This window comes from Fukomys damarensis, unplaced genomic scaffold (assembly GCF_012274545.1).
Source record: "Fukomys damarensis isolate Sample0158 unplaced genomic scaffold, DMR_v1.0_HiC HiC_scaffold_3, whole genome shotgun sequence".
Taxonomy (NCBI): Eukaryota; Metazoa; Chordata; class Mammalia; order Rodentia; family Bathyergidae; genus Fukomys; species Fukomys damarensis.
Window position 1 is genome coordinate 16,426,991 of NW_022900915.1, and position 26,587 is coordinate 16,453,577.

At 34.6% G+C, this 26,587-nt stretch overlaps 1 protein-coding gene and 1 pseudogene across 1 annotated transcript in view; both read right to left on the reverse strand.

Moving 5' to 3' along the window:
- LOC109117722 (protocadherin alpha-13) overlaps positions 1-26,587 on the reverse strand; it is a 78,349-nt gene that overhangs the window by 11,309 nt on the left and 40,453 nt on the right.
- On the reverse strand, positions 17,525-18,214 carry LOC104855069 (annotated as a pseudogene).

Sequence of the window (26,587 nt, forward strand, 5' to 3'; positions counted from 1 at the left end):
CCCTGCGCCCGGTGCTCCGGGGCTCAAGCGCTAGCACACGCCTGGGGCCGCTCCCCTCGTGGACAGCCTCCTGGGCTCCTGGCCCCGCCGCCCTCGCTGACTCCCCATATCCCAGCTCCTCCACTCGCCTCGAGTCCTTCAACCCGGCTCTGCTTCCTGCCGCCTCTCCAGCCGCCTCTGCTCCAGGGGGAGGGAAAAGGAAGCCGAAGGGGAGGGGGAGAGGGAGGAGTGCTCAGCAAGTCGGGTGCCAATTCCGCACCGAAGTGGCGGACAGCGACCCCGGACCGCCCAGCCTCTCCAGCCGGGTCTCCTTCACCCTGGACCCGCCGGATCCCAGACGCCCTCGGGAGCACGGACACTCCCTTTCTCCCTGCCCCCACCGGCCTGTTCTTTCGGTCGCCACTGTCTCTCGTCTGCTTCGCGGGTCTTGTAAGGAGATTAGTCGAGGAAAAGCAGTTAAGTCTCTAGAACTCCAGCCATCAGCTCCTCAGGAAAATATTTCCAAGCAAAATCCAGGAAAATAAATCCACGGGCCACTCCCTCAGTCAGTATGGGGACCTGGGCGGTGGCTCTAACATTCCAAGGGGAGGCGCTCCGGGGCTCCCCGGATGGGGATTATTTACCTGACCCCCAAATCTTCCCCGACATACTCTTATATACTACAGAGAGTGCTTAATTCTTAGGGCAAAGCTCTGGAGTGGCAAGTGTCATCTTCTTTGAGAAAGCAACCCTAACACTAGCATCCTGGAGATCCAACACTCAGTTCTGTTCCCAGCCAAGTGCTGGCAAATGACCAGTATTTCAGTGTTTAAAATACCTCTTTAAATAACTGGCTCCATGAAGCGGCAGGCAAACTTCGTATTTGACCCATTTTGATCACAGTGGGGGAAAATCTGGTCAAAATTTAAAAGCTTCTTCCCTCAAGCTTTCCTTAATCTTCAAATCTTTTTCATTTATTGCCCCAGACATTTTCTTTCAAGGGTGATTTGAAATTTTTTCTGTAACGGGTGACAATGTCTTCAGGAGTCTATAAAACCATTTAATCAAGAGAATTACTGTTGATCTTCCAAGCCAGGCTGGGATTTGAACTCTATTAATGCTATGCATGGGGAAAAAAAAACTGTCATTATTAAGCAAAACGTGGGTGGCTGGGATTTATCTTGCAACAGCGAGCAATTTTTGATGGCTGCAGCTCATCTTCTATAAATATAAGGCTCCTATAGACCTCTGTGCCTTACATTGCTGCAGTGGCAACACAGAGACAATTTCTCTTCAATGAACAAGAAAGCAGAAGGAACTCAGCAAGCCTCTCTGTGCTGTGTCATTGCCTCTGCTTCTCAGTTCTGAATATTCACTCTTCCCAGGCCCTCTGATCTCTCCCACAGAGGTTTAAAATCTATTACCCCATCTGCAAAAGGCACTTATTAAAATGTCCTTTTTCTTCCTCATCTCCCAGCATCCTCTGTTGGTATCTCTGTAGCCACTGATTGGAACAAAGCCAGAGCAAGACCTGACATTTGGCATACTTTCTCTTTTTGAGGCAGCAATTGAGAGAGGCAAGGTTATGCTCCTAACACTCAAATTTCAAATGCCTGGACTAGCACATCCCTTACTTCCACCAGCCAAGTGCACTCACTAACAGCATTCTGCAATCCAACCAATTTTATTAAAAAAACAAAAAACAAAAAACAAAAACCTCCTAGCTTCCTCTTACCACGGCTGCTTCTTATTTCTCCTCTTTGTTCCCTTAATGGTGCAGAGGGAGAAGCAATTTCTATCAAAATCTATTCCTGTCTTCCTTCTTAGATCTCTGGCTTCTCCTTCTTCTGTCTGCATCCTCCCCAAACATACCTCAGTAACTCTGTCTCTGTTTGCTGTGGTAATTTGATCTCAGGGAGCCTTAATCTCTCAAGTGCACAAATTGTAGACCTGGCCTATGTCCTCACCCATTACTTATTTCTGAAAACAAATGGCTTGTAAGTGGAATCAAGTTATAAGTTGTCAGGAAAAGTGACCTTTCTTCCCCTCAACTCCTCCTAGCCTTCATAGTTGCTGCCACCTCTGCCCACAGCTCAGCAACTTGCACTGGCTAGTGACCGTACATGGCCCTGTGCCCCTGAAAAGATCACAGGCCCTTAAGGAAGAGATTAAAGTGATAGAAGCTTCATGGTGTTTTAATGGAAGCCTGAAAATGTCATGTCTCAGGAGAAAAACCATGGCTTGTCTTTCAGCAATCCTGCTATCCCTCAGCAGGTTGTCCATTTAGATGCTTCAAAATCATAAGCTCCAACTAGTATTTACTCCTGCATTGACTGAAAAAACAAACACAGAGACGAGACAATTAGCCTCTGTTTCAAAGTCATTATATCAAAGAGTTGCTATATACCCTACTTGGCACCACAGTAATTTCCTTCTTCACACTATTATACTAAGGATCCTGACAACCTTACCAATTAATGGAATATGATTTCTCAGATTGTTTGTAAAGGACATTTCTATAAATACTGATACTAATGCCTTGGCCACAGCATAATGCATTCCCTCCCTTAGACCTTCAAGAAACTCCAGTTATGGAGCAAAACAGTGATTAGAAACACAGAATTTGAAGTCAGTGACAACCCTGTGAATGATTGTATGCTTTTAGCTTTTAACTTACCCAAACTTTTAGGTTACTCCCTTTAAATGGAGAAAATAATATTGAGTAAACTCTAGAGGACTATTACTGTGATTACATGAGCTAATGTATGTACACATTGATTTGCACGGTGATTGACAAGTAGGTTATTATTGTTATGAATGGCAGTGATGATGATGTTATTAAATGTAGCAATTTATCAGCATCAGACATACCCTAGCTGATAAATCTATATATAATGACATAGTCCCTTAAATAATAAACACAGATAAACACCTGTAATTATGCCATCTAAAAAATCAATAAATTGGGAAAACAAGCACTCCAAAGTTAAGCTTTGCCAATCTTTTTTTTGCAATTATTTCTAGAACTTACACTATCTATTGAAAACAAAACCCAAAACAGCCCCTTTTTATGTCACCAAGGAAAAGGAACTTCCAATGTGAGAATTCCTTCAAAAGATTTTTTTTTTTCTTCATGAAAGATTCATCTTTTTAGGATTCATACAAATACCTTAGCAAATGGAGTATGGACTCATTCTAAACATGCTATAATCCCCAACACTCAGCCTAAAGCTATCAATTAAAGTTTTTTGAACAGAAAAAAATTTATAATTTTCTTGTGCAATTATAAGTAAAAATAGTTTCTTATCTCTCCTCACAATCCTATATACATTTAAAGATCCAGCTCAAAACTCACCCACCCAATATAAAACCATATTGATTATAGACACAAAGATTATTTTTCCCTTTCATGGTCTATTGCCTATCTCTGAATACTGATGTGTCATTCTTTAATTCATCCAACTACTTAACTATTATCTCTTTATTATCAGCAACCTAAAAGCAAGAACCATGACTTATATTTGTATCTTCTTCACAGTATAGGAAATTTATAGACTCTAAATAAATTTTAGCTACTTCATTTTCTTCAGATTCTGTTTTTAGCAAATTCAAGAACAGCTGCTACAACACAGGCTCTCCCATTTTGCTGAGTAAGAACAAACCATGTCTTACAGTGAGAGGGGCCCAGAGCCTACAATAATTTTATGATGGATTTTTTCCTTTAAAAAATGTCAAATGAAGATAGGAAACAAAGTTTCATAAAAAGTAGGAAAATTAAATACTAACAAAGTTTCTGGACCCTAAGAAAGGGTCCTCCCAATAGTAGTATGTTGTCATTTTCCTAACTTTATATTAAAACTATAAGTAATAAAATAAAAGTATTGCTTGCTCATAACTAATAAGAAAAATGGCATGATTAAAGAAAAGCCATGACATTATGTTTGTTTACCCCTATACTGCCCAAAAGTTTGAATTCGTATCCTTCAATTCTATTTCTTAGAATTTTTTTTAATTCAGGGGATCAAAACTCAGGCTCTTATGCTTGTGAGGCAGGCGGGAGAACCACTGAGCTAAATCCCCATCTCAATTCTATTTCTTAAACCATATTTGTAAAATACGTCTCTCATGAGATCACTGGACACATGAGTAAACCAATCACAACCAAAAAGAATTAAGCTTACAAGAACAACACATGCAGTGAACTCTCTTAATCCATAAAAATTTCTTTCTCTATTATTAAGACTAATACTAGTCATTTTACTCTGGGAAACCAAATGACCTGTAGTCTTTTGGCTACAGGGCAAAATAATTTGCTCATTAGATTGATCAGGTTTTGGGCTGACCATTACAAGATTATCCATCAAATAGGGAAGAACATAGTTTTCACTTTTAATTTGTGAATTTATGTTGCTCCACACAACTGAGCACATGTCATATAGCAAAAAGAGGCAAACAGGCATCCTGAAAGTTTAGTGTGATCCAAAGTAGTTTAAAAATTACACCTTGTTGAAAAGGAACAGGATTCCTGGTCTTCATGCATCTCGATATGGAAAATATTTTTCAATATGATTACATTATTTATAGATATAGTGGCTTGAAGATGGGTAGGTGAAAAAAATCTTACACATGAAATGACAACTGAATTTTTTTTCACATGTTCCTTCTTCCAGAGGGAATATACATCAGTAAAGTATTTGATGTTAACAACTGGCTTTTGAGGAGGGATTTTCTAAATTTTTAGTTTTGGGAAACTAATATACCATTGCTTAGAAATGCTGAAATTGCTCAACAATTTCAGGACCTCAAGCTATCTTTGAATGAGTATCAATAAAAAGGGACAGATGGGGTAAAAGCTTCAGGAATATTGTGCCATATTAATAGATAAAGTCAGATTTTATTTCTCTATTAGTATTCTCAATTGAGATGGCTTAACAAAAATCACACACTATTGAAGGTTGAGATTTACTTAGAAAGTATCTTACCCTAATTATTTATTTTTCATAGAAGAAAATAGGTAACTGAAACTTGAAATTCCAAGATCAATGAAGATACAGAAAGCATAAAAAGTGATATGAGTCAACTGTCTGTAACCAGATAAATGGTCTTCCAAGGTATTAAAAAAAATCTTATAGATATGAATAGAGAACTAAATTTTCTGTTTTTAAAAAAAGTGCCATTGAGTTTTATATAAATACCTTCAAAACCCTAATATTACTGGAATAATTGTTTATGAATACTTAGAAACAAAGGCATTCTTAAGTAGGAATTACTTTGGCTTAACTAAAAACTGGTAACTTCAAACCAACCACACATACTTAAAATATTTTTTTCAAGTAGGTGTTTTAGATTTTCAGTTGGTAGACTCATTGATAAGGAAAATGCTAAAGTCAGCATCTACCTGGAATTCATGGACAGTTTAAAAAGTCTTCTAATATATCCATGAAGACAAATGAAGAGAGACAGCAACACTGTACAATAGGTGATTCATAATTGTTTGGATATCAGTGCCAAACAGTGTTTATTAATGGAATACTTCAACCTGGAAGGAAAGTTCTAATGGAGAACTATGGGGATCTACCCTTGGTCTTGGTCCATTTTGCATTTTATTGATGATGCAAGACAACAAGACGGCAAGGGTTCAGGCCAATCCAGTGGTAAACTGAGCTCTCCTGGAACAAGAATCTCATCTGTCTAGGTTAAGTTATATATTTAATTCACTAAAATTAGTATCAATATTTTATTTGAGATTCAGTATATGCTCCCAATTCATAAGATTTTATATAAATTAACTTCTGGCTTCTAGTAGTGCCATTAAAACTTGTTCCAAGTTTCCACTCATCACTGAGGACCTCTTATTTTAACAGAAAACTTTGTTGGCCCTGTTCCTCCTCCGTAATTCTTGGGATTTTGGCCACAGAATAAAATAAAATGGGAATTTGGCACTAAAGGATATGCTTGCTCGCAAGTGGGTTTTGGCCAAAGCACTCATTGATTTCAATAGATCACTTGAATAAATATTTAAGATCTAAATATAGATATGCAAATATATAGATATGGATATTGCTGTAGTACCTTGAATTTTAACTGTCTTCCAAGATGACACCTGAGCTCAGATTATATAAAGGCCCAGGTTCTGCTTTCTAAATCTACTGTGTTAGCTGTTTGGAAAACAAACAAATCTACACAATCTCAAAGGCATCCACTCATATATCCAGATTATCAAGTAACTGTTGAATTTTGGAGTCCCCTTTATATTCTGATGTCTTAAAACTTAACAGTTTACATATTATTTCTATTTATATCTAATCTCATTTAATCCTGTCAGGAGCCTAATGAGGTTTGGTTTGATGAAGAATCCGGATTCCAAAAAATTGAAGGAATTTATCAGAATCTCCAGAAAGCTTTCCCCCCACCATGCCCATGTTTCTAGCAGTCTGATAAAACATCTGACCAGTACACATGCACCCTTAATTAAGAAATTTATTGTTGGTTACAAGCTATTAATATCAGATATTTTATTTAGAATCCTGATGAGTTGTTTTTATAACAACAAAAAAATTTTTAGAGATTTCAACTGGATCTTCCATATTTTTTTAAATGGTTGGTTGTCCTTAGCAAAACCATGATGCAAAAAAGTTCTATATTTCACATTCCAAACTCTCCCTTCAGTACTATCTTCTCATTTAAAATATCCTATATAAGTGATGGGTTCTACAAATAACTTTGATTTTTCAGATATAAATCCCACTCATGAATTCCATGCATAGATTTTGTTATGTAATTCCTTTGGCTGTTGTGTGTGCAACACATGATAAAGTGAGTAAAATATAAACCCTCTAAATTAGCCAGTTTAAAATGTACTGTGCTTTCAATGGATAGTAAAATATATTTTAAGGCATTTTATGAGATAATTAATAGTACCTAAAACCTTTCCTTATGAAAATTCATTTTTAAAGTTATTTAGAAATAAATTTATAGACTCCAGTTTTGCTTCTGTATTTTCTTTTTCTCTATCATCAGCAAAGGAAGCATACTATACTTGACTGACAGAATAAGAAGAAAAATCTGGCACTTATTCTATTCATACAGCATCCCTAAATTAGTGGACATAAAGATCTTAAACTCACTTAGCTTGATGCATCTATAACAATACATTTTGGTTGGTACCAACTTAAACTTTTCAAGATGGAGTAGGAAAAATATACAAAACTCCCAAAATCAACCAATAATTTAATTGTTAACTTTATCTAAATCTATCAGTGAGTTCTCTAATAAATTCAGTGAATCAAAGACAATGGGATAGTAATTTTAAAAGTTGAGACAGAATAGTTCAATAATTTACCAGAAATACAGAGTTGACTTCAAAGAGAAAATGGATAAAATTCTCACTTTCCTTCTTTCTAATTCAGTGTTATATCTATTATAATAGAGTTGTCACCTTTGGACATTCAATATCCTTTAGAATTAAAATTTCATCATAGCATCTGCTGATTGGTTTTTTTGTAGTACTCTCAAGGTGAACTAGTATTTTGATCCAATCATCACATGTTCATTTTAAATCTCATCTGTATATGAAACATTTATTGCTTCATAAATCAGTGTACACACAGGATACATTGAATAGCCATGCCTCATAAGATATGTGGATTTAATGCGCCTTACACTGGCAGTAGCTGAAGAATGAAAAGGAGGTTTTTCAAATTACAAAAATTCATTCTTGCCAAGGATCATTAATGACATCTGATTACCTGTCAATGCTGATAAAGTCAAACTGTGAGTTTCATGTAATTTACTTTTATTTTTTTGGGGGGGTCATCTACTCATTTTATTTAGGAAAAGGAATATTTAAGAGATATGCTTCTTGAACTAAATTCAAATAATAAGAATTGTTAAAAACAATAAAAGTGAAAGTCCTTTAAAATCACAGTCCTTGTACAATAGACCACTAATAGATACTTATTGTATATCCCTCCAGACTTTTACCTATGCATATATAAATAAACACATATATATTACCAAGATGGACTCACACTCTTCACACTATTGTGTAACTTTTCTTTTTAGATTTTTACTAAGTATAAATGATGGAAATTGTTTCATATCTGTATTATATATAATACTGCTTCTTAATGAACACTACATGATATTCACTGAATAGATATTTTATAACTTATTTTTACTTCATGGTTAACTATATAGATGCTTGTATTAAAGTGGGTACATGTACATGTTTATATATTTACTCTAAGTGCTCAGTTAAAAGTGTCCACATTTAAATTTTAGATGTGCACAGTTAGAAAGGAAGAATAAATTCTAGTGTTCTATAGTAGGGTAGGTGACAATAGTTAAAAATACAGTGGACCCCAGAATTGTGAATGGCCTGCCATATGAACAACTTGGGTTATGATTGGAATTTTAATTTTAACTTATTAACAGTCTTCAGTTATGACCTAAATGCCAGCTGCTTGTGCTTCCAGATGGTCTCAGATACAGATTTAATCCCTAAAGAGTTCTTCAAGGAACATTACAACATCCTTTCCTGTGTGGGTTAATAGAGAAATGCTGGGCCAACATCTCTAAGGACACTGAGATCTGCCTGCATATAGGAGACTTTGAAGGCTGTGTAGAGGAGCCTGAGCCTTCACTGACCAACTTAAATTATAACAACCCTCAAGAACAAATTGAGTTTGTAAGTCAAGGATCCACTGTAATTTACTCTGTGTGTGTGTGTGTGTGTGTGTGTGTGTGTGTGTTTGTACCAGGGATTGAACTCAGATCCTCGAGCTTGCAAGGCATGCACCAGAACCACTAACCTAAATCCCTGGCCCTACTATATATTGTAGAGTGTTAGAAGAGAGGATTTTGATGTTTTTGCTCTTTTGCGGGGGGTATCAGGGATCAAACTCAGGTCCTTGCACTTGCACTTGCGAGGCAGGTGGCAGCACCAATGAGCTAAATCCCCAGCCCTAAGAGAGGATTTTGAATGTGTTCACCACAAAGAAATGATAAATGTTTGAAGTTGTTTATCAATGAGTATTGTATACATGTATCAGAATATCACACTGTACTCCAAAAATATGTACATTATATTGTGTTAAATAAAATATATAAAGCAACAACCTGAGGGAACTTCAGAATACAGTATCCCCCCTTAGCCATGGTCCCACATTTCCATGGTTTCAGTTTCTTGTGGCCAACCATGGTCTGAAAATATAGTACAGTATAGTAAAATAAGATATTTGAGAGAGAACAGTCACATAACTTTTACTGTAATATATTATAATTGCTCTATTTTATTTTTATTATTGTTAATCTCTTGCTGTGTCTAATTTATAAATTAAATTTTACCATAGGAATGTTTGGCTAGCAAAAGCAGTGCATATGGGCACATCTCTTTCTTTGTACTTGGTCAAACTGTGCTCTACAGATAATGCATTTTTCAAAAAATTGAAGGTTTGGAGCAATCCTGTGTCAAGCAAACCTAACAATATTGCTTTTTTTAATAACAGAGATTAAAGTATATGCTTTTTTAGACATAATACTATTGCACACTCAATAGACTACAGTACAGTGTAAACATAACTTTTACATACACTAGGAAAACAAAAAATTCATTTGACTGACTTTATTGCAGTATTTGCTTTATTGCAATGATATGGAACTGAACCTGTATAATCTCCAAGTATACCTCCAAGTATACCTTATATAATCTCAAGTATCTGCAGAATGTCTTGGAACATATCCTCCATAAAAAGGGAAAGTGATATAAATAAAAGCAGGCAGATTTGGGGGAGGAGGGCACCAGAATTTAGAAAAAGAGATAAATGTGCAGTGAGTTTCTTGTTTTTATTATTTTGGCCTGAATACATATCATGGCATAGCACAAGAAAGCAAAAAATCTGACAGATAGCCCTGATTTTCTCTGGCCTAAGAAGTAAGAAGAAAGAGCCAAGAACAACCACAAGTACTGGAGGGGCCCGAGGAATACTTGAGTGCAGAGAATCATATAAGAAGATTCCATAAATTCTGTACTTAGCTAATGAATACAACAGTAGCCTTCAGAGTAATATAACAGAATAAAATCTCCACAACATAACATTCATAATATCCAAGACATAATCCAAAACTACTTAATATGTGAGTACCAGAGAAAATGTGATACATTCTTAAGAATAAAGATCACCAAAAATCAGCAGATTTTAAGTTGCTACCCTAACTATATATAATAAAGTAAAAGAACACATGATGGTAATGAATGAAGAAAGGAGATCTCAAAGAAGTAAAAAAATAAAGAACTAGTTGAAATTTCAGAACAAAAATATAATATTTGAATAATATTTACTGATAGCCTTAAAAGAAAAATTGAGGTAAGTTAGTTATATGGTTGTTGTGACACATGCCTATAATCCCAGCATTCATAGAGGTAAATTAGGAGGTTTATAAATTCTATCCTCACCTGGAAAACTTAGTAACTTAGTGAGATGTGAGGCCCCACTGCAATCAGTCATCAAGTAATATATAAGGGTTCGGGATGTAGCTCAACGTGAAGACAGGTTTGATTCCCAGTACCACACAGACAAGAAAGAAATCTTATCATTTTTACAGACTAAAAAAAAAAAAAGAAAGAAAGAAATATATGCCACCTGTTGGTACTTGCTCTTTTTATTGAATTATCCTTGCATCTTCATCAAAAACCAGTCAGCCATTTATACCTGGACTTCATTTTGGACACTTTTATTCCTTTGATCTCATGTCTATCCTTTCATAAAAAGTTAATTTTCTTAATACTGTAGCATTATAAGTTTGGAAAGTAAATGTGTAAGTTCTTTAAACTTGTTCCACTTTAAAATTTTTCTTTGGCTATTATAGGTTATTTGCACAGTAATGTTAGAATTAGTTTGTTAATTTCTATGAAAAAACTTATAGTTTTTATTCAAAATGTGCTGAATCTATACATTGATTTGAAGAGAATAGACTCTTTGGATCCATGAACTTGTATGCTCACATTTCTTCGGGCCTTCAGAAATGTTCTGTAGTTTTTAGGTTGGGCATTGCGGTTGTTATGGTTTATGCTTAGATGCCCCCCACCAAAGCCTCCTGCTGATGAGGTGGGACTTTTTTTTTTTTAAGACAGGTGCTTGCTTTGTAGTTCAGGCTGGCCCTGAATTTACTATGTATGTAGCCCAGGCTAGCCTTGAACACACAACAATCCTTCTGCCTCTGCCTCCCCAGTGCTAGGATTACAGACGTGTGACACCACACCCAGCTGGACTTTCTTATTCAGAGGTAGTTGAATCTGGAATGTGTGAAGCTGGAGTTAAGGGCGTGTGATTACTAAACCTCTACCTGAGTGATTAGTTTGGCACCGCCCTAATCCCAGTAGTCTGAATAAGATAAAAGGGGCAGAAAGATTCTGCTAAACTCCCTTGTTACCTTTGCTGCATTGTGCACACCTTGTAGTTTCTCCTTTGTGAGGCCTGTTTGTCAACCAATTATGGACTGAAACCTCCACAAACTGTGAGCCAAATAAACCCCTTCCCCTCTAACTTTGGGTGTTGGGTATTTTGTCTCAGCAATGAGAGAAAAGTAACTAACACAGTGGTGTAATCCCTGGATTACAGGCATGTGCCACAATAATCATCCAAGATTTCCTTTGTTTTTAAGCCTGGATAATATTCCATTGTGTGTGTTCTCATATTTGGGCTATACATCCCTAACCTAATAGTGAAGTTAATCTTCTGACAAATTCACCAAACTTTTTTCTATCAATGAGACAGTTCAGCAGTCACTAACTCAGTGTGTCTATCCACTGATAGATACTTAGGTTGATTCCAAGTCTAAGCCGTTTGAACAATGGTGCAGCGAATATGACAGTACACATGTCTGTCTGATATACTGATTTCATTTCCTTTGGATATGTACCCAATAGTAGGATTGCTGAATTATACGTAGTTTCATTTTTAATTTTTTGAGGAACCTCAATACTCTTTCCTATAATGGCTATACTAATTACATTCCCACCAACAGGGTGCCAAGGTTGCCTTTTCTCCATATCCTCTCCAACATGTATCTTTTGTCTTTTATATAATAAGAATTCTAACATATATGAGATGATATCTTATTGTGGTTTAATTTGTGTTTCTCTGGTGAGCCATTTTGAACATTTTTCATATATACTGTTTGTATATTTTCTTTTGAGAAATGTTTACCCAGATCTTTATCTAATTTTATTTGGGGGGGGTTTGAGACAGGGTTTCACTACGACCTGGAAATCACTATGTAGCCCAGGTTGGTCTCGAACTCACAGCGATCTCCAGCCTTGTTCTTTATACTCAAAATAATTTAAGCTGCTCAAGATATTTTTGTGGTTGTTTTGGGATTTTTTTTTATTTTGCTTTTTTTTTTTAGACAGGGTCTCACTATGTAGTTGAGACCGACCTGGAACTCACTATGTAGCTCAGGCTGGTTTTGAACTCGCATTGATCCTCCTGCCTAAGCCTCCCAAGTGCTGGGATTACAGGCATGCGCCACCACGCCCAGTGATATTTTGTGGTTGTATACAACTTTAAGGCTGCTTTTTCTTTTTTTTTTTCCTTTTTATTGAGTTTATTGGTACAATCTAGGTATACAATACAGTTACATTCATCATTGGGATTCTGTACCTTTACATAATAGGTCTTGATTCTCATTTTTTTCCCCCTGTCCCTGCAAGTCTGCTTTTTCTATGAATATTATCTTTGGAATTTTAATTGGGATTGCAGTGAATCTATAGATTGCTTTGGGTAATATGAACATTTTAATAATATTAATTTGTCCAATCCATGAATATAAGATATCTTTCCTTTTATTTGTATCTTCGATTTCTTTTTTCGATGCTTTATTGTTTTCAATACACAGCTATTTTACCTCTTTGTTTAAATATACTCCAAAGTATGTTATCATTTTTGTAACTACTACAAATGATATTGTGTTCTTGATTTTTTTCTGGATAGTTCACTACTGTGGAGAAGAACTACTAATTTTTGTATGTTGATTTTTTATTCTGCAACTTTTTTTCCAAATTCATTTATTAGAGTTAACTGGTTTTTCTTGATAGAGTAGGAATTTCTTTATATAAGATCAGGTCACCTGCAAAAAGCAACAATTTTATAAGGGCTATTTGAATAAACAGGATAAACCTTGATCCTGACCCTAAACCACTCACAGAAATAAACTTGAATGGATTACACAACTAAATCTAAAATCAAAATCTCAAAATTCTTAGAAGACAATATAAGAGTAAAATCTTTCACAACTTGGGAGAGTGAACATTTTTTTAAATAGAACATAAAGAGTGTATGTCATAAAACAAAAATAATAATTTACATTAATGAAAATTTAAAACTTTTTGTCCCCAGCAAGTACTTTAAAGTAAATGAATAGACAAGCAAGAGTACAGAAGAAAATATAATACATATATATATATATGAATCATATGACTTTTGCAGCATAATAGTAAATAAGCAAATTATAAAGGTAAATGATTTAAATGCACTACATAAAACACCACATTCACACAGAAAAAAGCCCAGAAAAATAATGTTCAATGTGATATGTTATCAGGAAATGCAAATTCAAACCACAATGACATTAGTCTCATATCCATTAGAATGGATAATATTAAAGATGAGCATTTCCTAGTGTTTGTGAAGATATAGTGCAATTTCATTCATACTTGGCTAGTGAAAATTTAAAATGGTGCAAATACTTTAAAAAACAGTTTATCAGCTACTTAAAATACATACTCACTATAAAATCCAACCAGTTTGCTCACAAATATTAAAGAAATAAAAGAAAAAAATATGTCCACAAAAAGGCTTCTACACAAGAGTATGTAAAAGCCTTATTCACAATAGCCAAAAGTTGGAAACAACACAAAGAACATCAAGTGATTGGATTTTTTAAAATATGGTATATAGTTAAGTGCTACTCAGCAAATAAAAGTAATGAACTACTAAATATACAAAATACTAATAAACAAAATATACAAAATACTAATAAACCTCAAAGTCATTACACTTAATGAAAGAAAACACAAAAAGTTGATACTGAGAAATTCCATTATTATTCCACAAATGTAATTAATCCATAATGACAGAAAGCAGATCAATGGTCCTCTAAGGATTGGGACAGAGGGAATAATGACTGTAAAAGGAATATAGGAAACTTCAACTGATTGTTGTCCTAATTATTCTTAGATGACATTTCTAAAATTGGACTCATTTCCATGAACCTTGATAGTATCATTTGTATTTAACTGTATCTTCCCACAATGATTGACTAAGCCCTGTCAAGTCTCCCCTTTAAGTCAGAATAAATTATTTCTAGCCCCATTTTAAATCTCCATCATTTTTACCTGGTTATTTTAGTAGTTGTTTAATATCCCTTCTGCTACTCTAGTCCTATCAAATGGATACTATCTAATATTGCTAATAATGTATTTTCATAATTCTGATATTGATTGTCTACACCTTTAATTCATTTCATTTTTTCAATATTTTTCAATTATTTATTCTTAGATGAAAATTTTTAGAAAACAAAAAGATTTTATGTTAAAGTATAATTTCATTGGAATTTTTATTAGCACAGTGCCAAATTCAACTAATTTGGGAAAATACAATTTGCAATATTCCATCAAAGAATATATCAGGTCATGACATGTTAGAAGATTTAAAGTATTTTTCAAAACAAGTTCATGCTTTTCCTTTATATTTCTCATTAAAGTACACCTAGATATGTAGCCCAGTGCCCAGTCCCTGGGTTCAATCCCCAGTATTGTGTGTGCACACACATGTGCACGTGCGCGCACATACACACACACACACACACACACACACGTTTATGCTATAAAATTCTAAAAATGGCAGAAAAATATAATGACAAAGATGAAAGTCACCAGTTGCCTCACCACCATAAATAACCACTGTGAACATTTATGCATGTGTCTGTGTGTCTATGTATTGAGTGTCTGTGTTGTATGTGCAGTCTGTGTATATATATATAGAATCCATTTCAGGACATTTTCATCATCCCTAAAATAATTCTTTATGTCCCCCTTACTCTTTTCACGGCCCCTAATAACCACTAGTCTACTTTCTGTCATTATGGATTTGCCTGTTCTGGACAATTCACTCAAAAGGAATCTGGGAATCTTCTACTCCTAGACTTACAGGACTACAGCCTGCAGTTTTTCCCAGCACAGTGTGTTTGAGATTCACTGATGTTGTGCTGTGTGTCAGGGCTTCATTCCCTTTTATGGCTAAGTAATATTCCGCTGTACAGCTGGACCCCATTTTATTTATTTATTCATTTGCCCATCTGCAGATCTGTGGGCTGCAGTGAGCAATGCTTCTGTGAGCATCTGTGCAGCAGTTTTTCGGGTGGGATGTGTTTTCATGTATGCATAACATGAAGAGACTTGGATTCCATGGTAACTCTGAGCCTTATGTCTTAAAGAATTGCCCAATTGTTACCCGAAGGGGCTGTTTACATTTCTACCAGCAGGGTATCAGTGCTCAAATTTCCCCAATGCTTTTACATCCAGCCTTAAATTTGACTTTAATGAAAGAATTCCAAATTGTAATCTGTTGATCCTTTGGGTGTCTATGAGGTCAAAATTATGTTCAAATTAATGCTAACACATGATTTGCCTTTTTCACTGTATTTAAATTTCTACTAATGATACAAAAGCACTGGTGGATAAAAGTGGGCACCATAGATGGAATAAAGGTAGTAGCTCCACTCTGTCTAGTAGTCACTGAATTCACAATCATACATATGCAATAAAAAAGAAAGTAAGAATGTCTTTGATGAACTACTAATTTTTTTAAATCTCAGCAACTAAGTATACATTTTTAAATATTTCATGTGAGGAAATGGAACTGGGACCTTCTGTTGTATACTGAAGAAAGATAATTTCCTCAAGGAAGAATGCTTGGCAGTTGGGTTGCAGGATGAACTAGACATTTTATGGAATATCATTTTTACCAAAAAGAAGACAAATTATGAACACTTAAATGTGAATAGCTGACATATTTTCTCAAAAATTCATGAGATAAGCTTGTCTCTATAATGGGGAAAATATGACAATATTTCTTGCAAATGATAAAAGTCAAGATTTTGAATGAGAATTAGATATTTGGAAAACTTGTTCTACCACTGTAAGCTTCCAGCTTTCTAATACAAAGACTTTCTGATGAGATCAGTGGTAGTGTTCTGATGTTTTTGATACTGTATAGTTACAAATGCCCACATTTAGATGATCTATACTGTAGTAAACCAATATTTCCAAGTGACCAATAAACCTCACTTTTAAAAATCATATATTGGGGGCTGGAATTTAGCTCAGTGGTTCACTGATATTCACAAGCCTGCCTCACAAGCAGAAGAACCCAAGTTCGATCTCTGGTACTTAAAAAAACAAAACATATATTAGGGTTGGGCCAGGGATTTAGCTCAGTGGTTCCACTTCCTGCCACGCAAGTACAAAGTCCTGAGTTCAATCCCCAGTAATCCCCTCAAAAAAAAACAAAAAAAAACAATGAAAGGGAACAATGAGTGTTATCAGCATTTTAGTAGTTACTTGTTCAACTTGTTCTGTATTTAATTACTACATTGAATGAAAATAAAACAAATGTAGGACTAAAATATTAGATACTAGTCACATCACTATATTGATGAAAATTAAAGAATCTGATAATACTAAGTATACAAGATTCTCAGAATGCTGCTGATAGGAAAGTAAATTAAGTGCAACTATTTTGGGAAACTTGTGGTATCTATTTAAGCTGAACATACTCAACCAAGAAATTCCCCTCACTAATTATATATCTAGCAAAGATGCTATGAGTTCAAGGATGACCCACCAAAAGACATGGGAAATATTTCACAGCAGAATTGTTCACAATAGCAAGAGGAAAAAAAACTTGAAAAATGTCCATCAACAGAACAAAAGGATAAATACATTGTGGTAGGTTTGTCCAATACACAAAAATTTGATGGAAGAATTATTGTATATATACCAGCTTTGATAAATGTCATAAATGCAAAATGTGATAAAAATATGATGAATGTTTAAATATTTATGTTGTAAAAGGTACATTGCCATTAATCAATCTCCTTCCAATACTCCCCCTTGCTTCACACTTCTACCATTGTTCTTTCCACGGTTGTTTTCACTTTTTTTTTTTTTTTTTTTTTTTTTTTTTTTTTTTTTTTTTTTTTTTTTTTTTTTTTTTTTTTTTTTGGTTTATTGGTATGTTCTTTCCACTTTTGAAGCAATTCTGGAAATCTTCTTGCATGAATGTCTTTAAGTTGTGCTGTCATGGCTGCTTAAATGTCCTGAATTGATTCAAAATGTTTGTCTTTCATGGTCATTTTTTTAAAATTCACATAAAGTTTAATCAGTCAAGTTAATGAAAGTATCAAAAATTTTCAGTTAGTGTATGGCAGCAGAAATTTAACTTCTGTTGCAAATAATACAGAATTTAGTGTTTCCATTAGCAATCTATGCTGCAGAAAGAGCAATTGCATTAAATCTTAATTCATCAGGGTCGCATTCCATAAACTTCTTGCAAGCTTCTATGGCATCCTCTAGTAAAGTCTCATCACTAGTTTTCCCATGGTTAATTGGAATTTGTTTCCGCCCATCTAATTCATAGAAATTCCCATCTACATGAAATAATGCAATAAAATGAAGGTCTATTTTTTCATCTATATTTGGTGCCTCAGCCTGACTTTTGTGGGCACTGGTCTCATGAGTAACTCAAATAGCATAATAGTTCTCCAGGTATTTGGCTCTTTCTTTAGGGCTCAGTGACAGACTCCTCCAGGAGTTTTTGAAGGTTGATCCAGACCCAAAGTGCATCTTGTCTTTATTGATCACAATAGCATGGATCAGTCCAATCATGCCACACACATTGCTGATAGTTTGCTTCATGAAATACAATGACGATATAACATCCTGTCCCTGAGATTTTATTTTTTTCCTCCTCTTCTGTTCTGAATACTTCATACTTTTCTGTAATAGGGAAGAGAAATAACACTGCACAGACTGATCTTGGTACCATGCTAAGGAGTTCAGGATCCATACCATATACATCAACAAATACCAGTTAGGATGTAGACCTAGTTGTTTGAGAAACTGGTTTGTAACCTCAGGGTTGGCCTCCAGCAGCAACCAGCACTGCCCCTCCATGGCCACTGTGTCTGGTTCCTCTCCAGTTCTGACAGAGCTACCACCACTGGCTGTTGGTCATTTTGACTTTATGGAAGAGCCAGAAGTTGCACAGTGCCAGATCCAGTGAATAAAGAGGATGAGGACACACCAAAATATTTTTACAAGCCTGCCTTTCTGTTGGGTGGCACCTAGCAGTAGCATTCACTATATTTTTTTAAAATCATGACTCATAAAGACACAAGGACCTCTAGAATGGCTTCAGAAAATGGCAAGAATGATGGGGCAAAAGAAAAAGAAAAAGGGCTGGAGATTCAGCTTAGTGGTTCTGCTGCCTGTCTCACAAGCACAAGGGCCCAAGTTCGATCCCCAGTACCCCCCCCAAAAAAAGAATGATGGGGCAAATGTGTTCAAAGTGTGGGGAAGTATTTTGAGGGGGGTTGATGATGTGTCTTTTACTGTTATACATTTTTTAAAATTTAAACATTTGCCAAATATTTTTATTATCGCTTGTACAATAGAAAGAATCTCAACATAAACTATAATCACACCATATTTTATATATATGGTTATGATAAAGATTATTAATTTATACCATATATTCTCATGATAATGGTTACATTTCAAAAGTGTTACACTGGAGGGAGTGTCTGGGATGCTGGTAATGTCTGACTTCTTTACATGGTGTTTACATGATTGTGTTGGCTTTGGATTCCTCATTAAACTGTATACTTATATGGATTTTATATACATTATATTTCAATTAAAGTTTTTAGATACTATTTGTGTGAGGCAAATATTTTCCTGCTTACCATATTACAACTTTAAATTCATAAATTAGAAATGACAAAAGCCTGAAAATCAGTAAGCTGAAAAAGAAGCTAAAGGACAAATAAAAGTTAAATACAAACAAAATGTGAAGAAACAAAGATCAGAAGTTAATAGAAAGCAAATATACAAGAAAGAGAATTCCAGAAACAAAAAGGTAGCCTAGAAAAGGATAACCTAATAAATTACCTCTAAATCCAATTGTGAAAAATGAGTGGTGATAAGACCAGGATTGAAGAGGGAACTGTCATTACAGATCCTGCTGAATGTGAAAATGACTATAAGAGGACATTATAAACAATTTTATGCCAAAATATTTTACAGCCTAGATTAAATTAACATATTTATGAAAAATAAAATTTACAAAAATGAAACAAGAAATTACAACATGAATAATACTATTATTAATAAAGAAATTTAATTTCATGATTTAAACTTTTCCACAGAAAATTTTAGGCACAGAGAGTTTTACTAGTGAATTCAATAAAATATTTAAGGAAGTTATATCTTAACTTTATATTTAAGTTATATCTTAAAAATGTGTACAAAAAACAGGAGAGATGAGATAGAAAGCTACAGAACCACTAACTCATTTAATAGTTGCCAACATATACTTGACACAAACCCTGATAATAAAAGATTAATCTCAACTGATGAACATAGATGCAATAATCTACTATTAAGATGTCTTAATTGGTTGTTTTTATTTGGTTTGAACATCATTTGATTCTAAACAAAACAGTAGTCTTTGCTTAAAGATTCTAAAAAATAACAATACACTTGTATTCAGAGTACATTTTAGCGTATGTCATTAGGGTTTGACTACGAAAACAGGATATATATGTAGATGGCAACCAGATGGCGCTAGGAACAGCCAAAATTTTCAGGGTGATAAAAAGAAAGCTTTTCTCTTTCTTTGCAGCAAAGTATGTGATTGCATATTCATTCCGAGATTCTAAAACAAGTTCCAGACAACATAGAATGACTTTTTGTGTTTACACTTTGAGGAGGAAGTTACTATCTTAATTCTTTTTTATAAATGAAATATAAAAGAAACATGTAACTCATTTATATCCTGAACCACTTTCTTATTCCATCAATTAAAACTGGGAATAAAATAAGCAGCCACTTTCATCATTTAGCTTTTTTTAAGAATGACCCTTATCGACAAATTCCTCACACATCATAATACTTTAGTCGGGATCTGTACTAGGCCCCACATTCATGTGATGCTCTGCCAAATGTTAATATTTCCGATAGACATAGATATGCACTTGAGCAATATAAAAAAAAACTTTTAGCAATTTAGCCCACCTTCATCCCAACCCAGCTAAGTGTATTTAGTCTCTGGAATATTATTTTTTTGCCTCTAACTGAAAATTTTAAAGGCAACAAAAATCAATAGGTCACTAGCATTATCAGACATGCTGCCAGTACTTTCTCATGTATATATTTTCAGTGTGATGCTTTTTCTCTTCTGTTCACTCAAGTTATAATGCTTTTTTTTTTTTCCTTTTTACTAGTTTGAAGTTTTCTATTATATAACAAATGCTGCTAAACTAAATGGCTTTTTGGGAATCTGAATATATTTCATTTGTCCTGAAAATCTCCATAGTCCCATTGCTCTAAAGGTTTTTTTAGTATGGTTATCAATTTAAAAGTTAAAAAGTTATAAGGAAATAATAAACCTATGGGAAAATCTACCTATGTAATAGTTGTAAACAAGAACACCTTGAAAGCCAAAAATGTTCTACCACTCTCTTAAAACAAGTAGAGATTTATATATCAAATGTGTCTTACATAGCTACCTGAAAAAGTTATATAACCCATCAAGAATCTTAAGGGAAAGAATTGACATGAGACATATGTTCTGTTTCTTGCACAATCAGTGAATCAATTTTGCTTATGTCTGTTAAAATATTACCAACAGGAGAGATCTAAATTAAATAATCATGCTGTTCTGAATTTCTTAAACTGAAAAGTTTTTGTATTATAAACTATGCTTATACTTTAAATTTAAAATTAGAGAAGAGCGTAAAACTTGTACAAGGTTATGAACACATATGCATGTGTACATCTGTGTCGACATGATTCTATATGACTTAGAAACTGTTAAATTTTATGCTTTTCAAAGATTTTTGTTTAATCAAATTCATGTGTTAAATATTTCATTTCTTAAATTTTGTTGTTATAAAGGCACTCAGTGAGTGCTATACCAAGCATTCTTTGTTATAGAATCAAGAATGGATCAATATGCAGTTGAATAGGAAGAAGTAAATGATAAAATGCCTGTGTGCACTACTAATACCTCAGCTGTACAGAAATTATTTTATTAATGTTCTCTAAATCATTTTCTAGCCCACAAAGTTGTTTTTCTTTGTTTGTTTGAGACAGGGTCTCACTATGTAGTTGAGACTGACCAGGAACTCACTATATAGCCCAGGTTGGTCTCGAACTCACAGTGATCCTCCTGCCTCAGCCTCCTGAGTGCTGGGATTACAGGCGTGCCACCACAACTGGCATAACCCACAAAGTTATTAGCAAAGTAAAAGAGCATCTAAAAGATAAAAATCAACAATGATTGGAAAAGATTGTTTAGCTGTATAAATGGAATAATACAATAGTCCTGTGCTTAAAAACAGCAGACCTCTGTTATTTTGTCTAACACTGTTACATGTTTAAAAATGTAGTAGAAGGGAAATATTTTCTCTTTTGTTTCCCTTTCTTTCCTTTTGAATAGCTAATTTTCTTGTAAATTCCAGATTTTTTGGTCTTCCAATAACTTACACTTCCTTTCTGAGGGCAAAATTTGTTTCTCAAACAATTTCTGCCTCCCAGACTTCAAAGGGATTACTGGTGTTCTCATCTCTTTTTGTTACACAAAGCAACAAAATAAAACAAATAGTAAGTATTCTTGATAGGAAAAGTATTCATATATTAAGACTTTTGATGCTTGAAGTTTTAACATTTGAGTGTACCAATTTTCTCCCCTAAAATTAACTGAGATCCCGAAAGTATCAGTCACTGAAAATTATACAACGTAATGATGGGTGATCCTACTTATCCCTTTATCAACTACAGAACTGAACTCAGTTAGCCCCCAAATACAGCACTGAGATTTTCATACTATTCTAAGGCCATAAAATCCCTCCACTATGTTGCTTCATATATGTTGCCAGGAAGAAGAAAATAATCACTGAAACAACGCAATCTGAAGCAACTATTAGCTATATGCATACATAGAAACATGGTTAAAACTTTTTCCCTCTATATTGAACATTTTTACCATCCAATTCACATATTTCCATATTTATTCATTCAATAAGCATTTACTAAACATATAGATTTGGTGCTATTGTATCATGTGACTATTAAGTGCAAAAAATCTCAAATGGATGTAAATCTATTTTATTTGGTGTCAACATCATTATTTGAAGGAGAATAATCAAAACCCACTTTTCCCCCTATTGCCTTAAAAAGTAAAACAAGAAATGCTTCATTTTCCTTTCTTAACGTCCGCCTCCCTCCTTCTCTTCTGTCCATGATTTCTATAAATTAGAGAAGTAATTGTGCAAAATTGCTTTAAAACTGCTGCCCTGACTCCATTAAAAAAATTTTGAAATGCCAATAGTCATAAAAGATAAACTGAACTATTGGAAACACTTAACTTTGATTAGCTGCATTACTCTCAAATATGCTATTTACTTATTTGTTAAGAATATTTGGCTTCTAGCCCATTAGAATCACAGCAGACTTTTCAACACAAACCCTTAGGTCAAGGAGAGCCTGGAGTGAGGTATTCCAAGTCCTAAAAGAAAAGAATCTCCAACCTAGACTTTTGTATCCTGCAAAACTCTCTTTCAAAATAGATGGGGAAATAAAATACTTCCACGACAAAGAGCACCTGAGAAATTTCATGAACACCAAACCAGCACTGCAAGGAATTCTAAACAATATCCTAGAAAAGGACAACGAAATTCACAATAACATGAGGCCCAACAGACCAAATCAAATAGGCAAGGCAAGAAACTAAAAGGAGATGGGAGAAAAAGTAAAAAGAGTCAACAAATGGACAAAAACATGACAAGAATAAGTCAAAATATATCAGTTGTAACCATCAATGTTAATGGCCTCAATTCACCAATCAAGAGAAACAGATTGGCAGAATGGATTAAGAAGCAAAATCCAACAATATGTTGTATACAAGAAACACACCTAGTGCAAAAGGAAGTCCATAGACTGAAAGTGAAAGGATGGAAAACAATTCTCCATGCATCAGGAGTCCAGAAAAAAGCAGGGGTAGCAATCTTATTCTCAGATAAAGTAAATTTCAAACCAAAACTCATTAAGAGAGACAAAGAAGGACACTACATCCTTGTAAAGGGAACAATTCAAGAGGAAGAGCTGACAATCATAAACATATATGCACCAAATATAAATGCCCCCAACTATATAAAACAAATATTAAGTAACATGAAAAACCAAATAAGCACTAATACAATTGTAGTGGGGGATTTAAATACCCCACTATCACAAATTGACAGATCTACTAGGCAGAAAATCAACAATGAAATAATAGAACTGAACCAAGCTTTGGAACACATGGACTTAATAGATGTTTATAGAGTATTCCACCCCCAAAAACCAGAATATACATTCTTTTCGGCTGCACATGGATCATTCTCCAAAATAGACCACATACTGGCTCACAAAACAGGTCTAAATAAATGCAAAAAAATTGAAGTCATCCCCTGTTTATTATCAGATCATAGTGCAATCAAACTAGACATCAATAGCACAAGAAACTATAGAAACTTCACAAGCACATGGAAACTGAACAACACTCTCCTAAACAATCAATGGATTACAGAGGAAATTAAAGAAGAAATTAGACAGTTTTTACAAATAAATGAGAATGCCAATACAACATACAGGAATCTTTGGGACACAATGAAAGCAGTTCTACGTGGAAAATTCATAACATTGAATGCCCACACTAGGAAAACAGAGCGGGCTCAAATAAACAACTTAACGATGAAACTTAGACTCCTAGAAAAACAAGAGCAAGAAAAACCCAAAGCTCGAACAAGAGAGGAAATTATAAAGATCCGAGCAGAAATCAATGCAATTGAAATTAAGAAAACGATACAAAAAATAAATGAAACAAAGAGCTGGTTTTTTGAAAGAATAAATAAAATTGACAAACCCTTAGCTAATCTTATCAAAAAAAGGAAAGAAAAGGCTCAGATCCATGCAATTAGGAATGAAAAAGGCGAAGTCACAACAGATCCGAAAGAAATCCAGAGGATCATGAACACCTACTTTGAGAACCTGTACTCTAATAAAATGGAAAACACAGAAGAAATGGACAGATTTCTAGATACTTATGAATTACCAAAGTTGAACGAAGAAGATAAAAACATTTTAAACACCCCAATCACAATCAGTGAAATTGAAAATGTAATTAAAAACTTACCAACAAAGAAAAGCCCAGGCCCTGATGGATTCACTGCTGAATTTTACAAGACATTTAGAGAAGAACTACTACCATTACTCTTCAAACTTTTCAATGAAATTGAAAGAGAAGCTATACTTCCAAATTCATTCCTGGAAGCAAGTATCACTCTGATTCCCAAACCAGAGAAAGATACAACCAAAAAGGAGAACTACAGACCAATCTCCTTAATGAATATAGATGCAAAAATCCTTAATAAGATACTAGCAAACAGAATACAGAGGATTATTAAGAAGATCATCCATCATGACCAAGTCGGATTTATTCCAGAGATGCAAGGGTGGTTCAACATACGAAAGTCAGTGAATGTAATACATTATATTAACAAAGTCAAGGACAAAAACCATATGATCCTCTCAATAGATGCAGAAAAAGCATTTGATAAAATTCAACACCCATTCATGATAAAAACCCTGCAAAAAATTGGAATAGATGGTCTATACCTCAATTTAATAAAGGCTATTTATGAAAAACCATCAGCCAACATCATATTGAATGGCCAAAAACTGAAAACCTTCATGTTAAAATCAGGAACAAGACAAGGATGCCCACTATCGCCACTTCTCTTCAATATAGTTCTGGAAACATTAGCCACAGCAATTAGACAAGAGAAAGAAATTAAAGCAATAAAGATAGGAAAGGAAGAAGTTAAACTATCATTATTTGCTGATGATATGATACTCTACATTGAAGATCCAAAAAACTCCACCAAAAAACTTCTAGACTTAATTGACAGATTCAGTAAAGTATCTGGATACAAGGTGAATACCCAAAAATCAATAGCCTTTCTATACACAAATAACAGACAGACAGAAAGAGAAATAAGGGAAAAAATTCCTTTTACAATAGCATCCAAAAAAATGAAGTATCTAGGAATCAATCTAACAAAAGAAACAAAAGATCTCTACACTGAAAACTACAGCACTCTGAAAAAAGAAATCGAAGAGGATATAAAAAAATGGAAAGATATCCCCTGCTCCTGGGTAGGAAGAATCAACATAGTGAAAATGGCCATACTACCGAAACTGCTATATACATTCAATGCAATGCCAATTGAAATTCCAACACTATATTTCACAGAACTAGAAAAAAGAATCCAAAAATTCATTTGGAACCACAAGAGACCTAGAATAGCAAAAGCCATTATAGGCAACAGTCACATGGCACCAGGTGTAACAATTCCCAATTTGAAACTATACTACAAAGCCACTGTGATAAAATCAGCATGGTACTGGCAAAGAAATAGGCCTGAGGATCAATGGAACAGACTGGAAGACACAAAAACAAATGCAGATGTACTCAGCTACCTCATCTTCGACAAAGGAGCTCACCATCCTCAGTGGAGGAAAGATAGCCTCTTTAATAAATGGTGTTGGAAAAACTGGATATCAACCTGTCACAGATTAAAATTAGACCCTTATCTTTCGCCATGCACTAAATTAAAATCCAAATGGATTAAAGATCTAAATATTAAAACAGAAACATTAAACTTGCTGGAAAGTAAGTTAGGCAGAACTCTGGAAGACATTGGTATAGGAAAAGACTTTATGAACAAATCCTCAGTAGCACGGGAACTAGCAGAAAGAATCAACAACTGGGATCTCATCTTACTAAAAAGCTTCTGTACTTCAAAAGAAACCATTAGCAGAACTAAGAGACAATCTACAATGTGGGAAAAAATTTTTACCAGCTGTACCTCAGACAAAGGACTATTATCAAGGATATATAAAGAACTCAAAACAATCAGTCCCCCCAAATATAAAGACCCGATCCAAAAATGGGCATCCGAAATGAACAGACATTTCTCATACAAAGAAGTGAAAGCAGCAAGAAAATATATGAAAAAATGTTCCACATCACTGGTCATTCGAGAGATGCAGATGAAAACAACACTGAGATTCCACCTCACCCCACAAAGAATGGCTGCTATCAAGAAATCACACAATAACAAATGTTGGCGGGGTTGTGGGGAGAAAGGAACCCTCCTCCATTGTTGGTGGGAGTGCAGACTAGTGCAACCACTATGGAAATCAATATGGAGATACCTCAAA